The sequence below is a fragment of the Pinus tabuliformis genome, chromosome J, assembly GCF_031772625.1.
Source record: "Pinus tabuliformis cultivar Carrire ecotype Pingquan chromosome J, CPIR1, whole genome shotgun sequence".
Lineage (NCBI taxonomy): Eukaryota > Viridiplantae > Streptophyta > Pinopsida > Pinales > Pinaceae > Pinus > Pinus tabuliformis.
The window spans coordinates 1034754561-1034760977 of NC_142295.1; positions in this window are offsets into that span (position 1 = coordinate 1034754561).

The window sequence follows — 6417 nt, forward strand, 5'->3', positions numbered from 1 at the left end:
CGCAATCCGTTGAAATACATTGCGACGTTGACACCAAGCAAACACTGCTGCAAATTCGAATTCCACCAGCTCAAAACTCAACCGCCTCTAATCTAAAATTCGTGAGAACAAAGTATTTCTCGTACAGAGATTGACTGTATGGGCTTTTACCGGATATCTCACCTTCCAAAGGAAGGATGAATCCAGAGGCTACCTGGCCCGATTACAGACTCTGCTTGAAGAAATAAAATGTAAACACTTTCTGAATAATAGATCTGATGATCAACTGCTCTGATACCATGTAGAAATTTTGAATAATATGACACTTATTCACAGAGATTATCCTTATTATACACTATTGCGGAATAGATGCATAATACATAACCTCCTCTACGTTGATCATCAATTTAGTAGCATTAAAAACATTGAAACATCAATCACATGCGCACATTAACACAGTATGTAACTCGGGGAAAGCATACAGCTGAAAGCCCCACACTATCTGTATATTATAATGATTGAGAACATGTAACAATACATAGTACAATACTCCTCAAAAGTACTCAGTACTATCTCCACCTGTTACACACAAACTAGCTCAGATCTGAATCAATCACAGGTTCAAATATCCTCCGCTGCTTGCCTGCCTCCACTGCGCAATCCTGCATGAGAATAATGATGAATGGCTGAAGCAAACTCATATTGCCTTGGCTTAACCACGCAATCCTCATTGGCATTACTCAATCCACTGATTGTGCAAGATCTCATGCACAACTATAGTCACAACTGATAGCAATCTCAACCTTTAACACCTGTTTCCACTGAATTGTCCATGCACTGAGTTAACTGATGTATTCTTTAGTTTCTTTATGAGTTAATAATTAGTGAATTAATTTAACAATTAATTCACATCACTCATCACTAGTGTATTCGCAGTTAGACTAAATACAACTAGTTTAACCAAGTCAAACTGAACACAACTCCATCAACTCCACAATCAACTCCACCGAAACTCAACTACATGAGTTCTAACTGAAGTCCTGCATGCAATAGCTCAACTGACCCACAAGAAAAGTGTATTTCCTTCTAACAGCTACATGTGCCACATCTGTAGCTCAAACTGAAGTACTCCAAGAAGATAAGATAATGTTTATAGTCCAAATATTATTATGAGCTAATAATATTTCACTGTTCTATTTTTAGCCTGACAGTCTAAAAATAGAAATCGCCCATATGTCTAAAAGTAGAAGTCCATATATTTTTTACCAACATGACCAATCATCCACAAATAGCATCCTGCAACTCATAGACCATGATCCATATGTCTAAAAATAGACATAGTCTAAAAATAGACTTTGCGCCAAAAATAACCTGCGGGCCCACTTAGTGAAGGCAACTTCTTTCCACTAAGCTCCATCATCTTGTTGCATTCTCAACACATCCAAATCATCATAAATATATTTCAGACTTCTCATCTTTCTCTTACCATTGCTTGATTCATCACCTAATTGATTGTTGGGAGAATCTCAATCTGTTGATCTGCATCAAGATCCATGTTGCGCAGAAAATCTTGGAGTCCTTGTTGATGTCTCTTTGTTTGGTGTCTTCACCTTTGATTCTTATTGCTCCTTTTCTGCTGCATCATCTTCTTCCATCAGTGGAACTTGTGCATCAATTGTTTTGTCTACAGTCACATTCCATGACTCTTGTTCTTTAAACACAATGTCTCTCCTAATTATGGTCTTCTTGGTAACAGGGTTATACAATTTGTAAGCTTTTGATTGCTCATTATAACCAATAAATATGCATTTTTCACTTTTATCATCTAATTTTCCTCTTCGATCTTTAGGCACATGTGCATAAGCTACACATCCAAATAATCTAAGATGAGATACGCTACAAGACATACCTGACCATGCTTGTTCTAGTACTTTGTTCATCACACTCTTTGTAGGAGATATGTTGATGACATAAATAGCACATGCAACTGCTTCTACCCAATACTCATTAGAAAAGTTTCTTCCTTTCAACATGTTTCTTTCCATGTTCGTAATTGTCATGTTCTTTCTCTCTGCTACACCATTTTGCTATAGTATGTACCTTTGTAAACTATCTTCTGATTCCATGTTGTTTGCAGTACTCATGGAATGCCTTTGAATCATATTCACCACCACGATCTGACCTCAATACCTTGATCTATCGATCACTTTCGTACTCTGCTAAGGCTTTGAATTCTTTGAACTTTGCAATAGTTTCAGACTTCTCCGTTAAGAAGTAAACCCATGTATTTCTGCTATAATCATCAATGAAAGTGAGGAAGTAACAACTTCCACCAATCCACTGCGTCCTCATAGGTCCACACAAGTCAGTATGCACTAGATCAAGAGGTTCCTTTGCTCTGTATGCAACTCCCTTTGGAAAAATTTCATGGCGTTTCTTTCCCAAGATACAACACTCACAAGTACTAGTAGGTTCTTTGATGGAAGGTAATCCTCTGACCATCTGTTTTTGATGCAATAATCTTAAACCAGAAAAGTGCAAGTGTCCAAACCGAAAGTGCCATAACCAATCATCATTAGAACATGCAATTGTAAAAGAACTTACCTGATCACTGTAATTCATGACTAGAGGAAAGATTTTGTTCCTCGTCATCTGCATCTTTTCTGTTAGTTGTTTGCTTGGGGGTTTGTCATATATAACACATTCTTGACCTTGAAACATAACTTTGTATCCCTTCTGTGTCAATTGACCAACACTTATCAAATTATGTTTGAGACCAAGGACATAATATACCTCTAATATTTTCTTCAGCTCTCCCTGCTTGGTCAAAATGTTGACCACTCCTTTTCCATCTACATCCACAGTCTTGTCAGTCCCCAACTTTACCTCTGTCTTCATAGATTGATCCAAATTTCCAACCAAATTCTTGTTGCCTATCATGTGGTTACTACAACCACTATCTAATAGCCACACATTATCATAAGGTTCATAAATGGTATGGCAAGCTAGGAACATGGAGTTAGTACTCTCTATAGTGACATTAGCTCTTTGGTTCCCTTGATCAGCTATCCTCTTCCTGCAATCACGGGCATAGTGACCAAATTTATTTCAATAATAAAATCTCACCTTTGATTTGTCAACTCATTGATTATTTTTGAAGCTTCTGCAGTTGCTTCCACTTTCATGTTCATGCTCTTCTCGTCCATCTCTCTTATCACCATATCTTCTGCTTCTTCCTCTATCTCTCAATCTACTTCTACCTCGACCTCTGTCTCTTGAAATAGAAAAATGTATTTTGAAAGCGGTTTCTAAAGTGGAATCATTATTCTGTCTATCATTTCCTCATTTGATAGAAGTGATCCCATCAACTCATCAATTATCATTGATGTCAAATTGTTGGGTTCTTCTATGGCTGCTACCACAACACCAAATTTGGTAGAAAAAGATATGAGGACCTTCGCAACCATTGTTTGATCGTTAATTTCCTCACAATAATTTTTAACTCATTTACGACAGCCATGACCTGATTCATGAAAGAATCAATGTCCTTTGTCTCCTTTGTTGGAAATAATACTGAGAGGGGGGGTGAATCAGTATTATCAAATTCTTTTCAATATGCCTTCCAGATTTATACTTTAATTTATTCTTCAGGTATTGATCATTAATTTGTATGTCAGTGCCATATAATAATGAACAAGAACAAGAAAAATAGATGAGCACACCAAAGAACACCAGATATAAGGTGGAAACCCAATGTGGGTGAAAACCACCTGCTGCAATATGTCTCTATCTTCTTTCAATTAGAAACTTCTTTTACAAGGATTTTGTACTGGTGCATTCCTTTACCAGTACGCAGGCTGCAACCTACAGAGAGCTACAATTCTCTCTCGTTTTCCAGTCTCTCCTGGAAGGGAGCTACAACCCCCTTTTCTCTTTTACTTCTTTAGGGACCACGTTTCATTAATTTTCAAACTGGATCCAAGAAGATAAAATAATCATCAAACACATATTTCATTAAATTGGAAAATTTTTATTACAAAGACATCATTAGAGTTGATATTTTTGGTTATTTTGAAATTCTAGATTCACTGTTTAATTCCAAATTTAATGAAATATGTGTTATCAAGTACATGCAAATCACCCAATATCCTTGTACAATCAACCAATGAATCATCCAACTTCTCAGAATGCTGTAAACAGAAAAGTAATACCAGAAATCTAAACCCAAAACTCTGCAGCAATAGATAAAAGATAGCCAACAAATGTTTCAAGATAGGTCCACAACTTCACCAATAGTGGCCTGCGAATACCCGCATCTCTTCTGTGTCTAAACTGCACAGATTCACACCTGGTCGGTCTACTGCTCTGCGTATCTCCGCACCACTCATTCTGCTGCCCTGGGTACCCCTGCTCAGATCCGCACCTGCACTGCCCGCCCGACAGCGTACCTCTGCGACTTGTTCTTCTGTTTCCCTGCGTACCTCCGCACTGCACCTTCTCCTGTGCTGCATACCTCGCACTGCACCTTCTGCTACGCTGCGTACCCCCGCACTGTGCCTTCTCCTGCGCTGCGTACCCCCGCACTCACGCCGTGGATCGCCTGCGAACCTCTGATTAGGGCCAAAGTAACAGTCCTCCAATGTGCCACAGTGAGTCAGATTCACAGATCTGATCATGCGCCCATGAGATCACGACTTATTAATAGATTCGCCTTAAATTTTCTCCTTGATTTAGATCTAGCTTTTAAAACCAATCACCCAAACTTTCAGATCTTAAGATATTAAAATTTCACAAGTGTCTAGCCATGTGATCCCTTTTCCTTTTTATAGGCAAGCCCTTATTCAAACCATGGGACAAAACCATCGAAAACCAATACAAGGGATCCAAACAGGGGTTCAAATCATTTAGATCCTAAACCATGGGCCAAAACCATAGGATCATGAATGACGGGCTAAATACCAAGGGCCAAACATAAGAAACCCCACATGAGTGCGCTTCTTTGCATTGGAGTGAGTGCACTGGGGGACCGCACCTTATGAGCGGATAACATGCGGGTATGTCCGCACTTCCTGGACGGCGAACCTGCGGGTCCGCACCTTTTGAATGATGCACCTGCGAACCTCTTATTTTCCATCATTTTGAGAGCCTGAAGAGAATTTTCCACTTGAGTGAGTTGCCATCAAGTACAACACCTGTACCATAGAGCCAAACCAGAATCATAATGCCAACAATCTCCCCCTTTGGACTTGATGGCAACCTCAAGATCCTCAATGCTATTCTCCCCCTTTGACATCAAGGGCAAAGGGTTATGCTCCCCCTGAGAACATGCTCCCCCTAACTATAAACCAGATTTGCAAAAGGAAAGAAATTTCTTCAAGAAGAACCATAATCCACCAAACACCATAATTGACCATGAAAGAGATAGAGACATATTGCAGCACTATTCAGATCAGCATCCATGATCTCCTTTTGTACTTCCTCCAAGATCTTCTAGCATAATGCCAACAATGCATTATATGCTCCCCTTGAACCTGTGCCATTTGATCTTCGACCAATCCGCAACCCAACAAATGTACGCATATACCCCATATGAAACATGCGTACAACCAACAATCTCTGAAACAGATGAGATTCAACAACAGGATGATGCATCAACAACCCCCAGCTTTTGCCTGAGGTATTCAAAGGTCTCCCTGGGCAATGGTTTGGTGAGTATATCAGCAACTTGTTCCTTCGAAGGAACATACTCCAACTTGACCTTTTGTTCAAGCACTTGTTCCCTCAGAAAGTGATACTTGATTGGTATGTGCTTGGTCTTTGAATGCATGACTGGGTTCTTTGAAATGCTGATTGCACTTGTATTATCCCATAAGATGGAGATAGGTGGAGTACAAGTGATCTGAAAATCCTGCAAGGTCTGCATTATCCAAAGGAGTTGAGTGCAACAAGATGCAGCAGCCACATATTCCACTTCAGCTGTAGATAAAGCAATCGAACTCTGTTTCTTGCTGAACCAAGATACTAATCTGGAACTCATAAAGAATGCACCACCACTTGTGCTCTTCCCCTCATCCACGCTTTCGGCCCAATATGCATCTATATAAGCATGAAGTGTGAGATCTATATCTCTAGGATACCATAAACCATAGTTTTGAGTTCCTTGAAGGTACTTGAAAATTCTCTTCACTGCCTGAAGATGAGTTTCCTTTGGATTTGCCTGAAATCTTCCAACTATTCCCACTGCATGCATGATGTCTGGTCGGGTACCTGTCAAATAAAGAAGACTTCCAATCATGGATCTGTAGGTTGGTTGATGCACTGCTGATGATTCATCATTTGCACTGAGGCTACATCCTGTGACCATGGGGGTACATACTGTTTTTGCATCTTCCATGCCATATTTCTTAAAAATCGGCTTGAGATACTTGGTTTGAGACA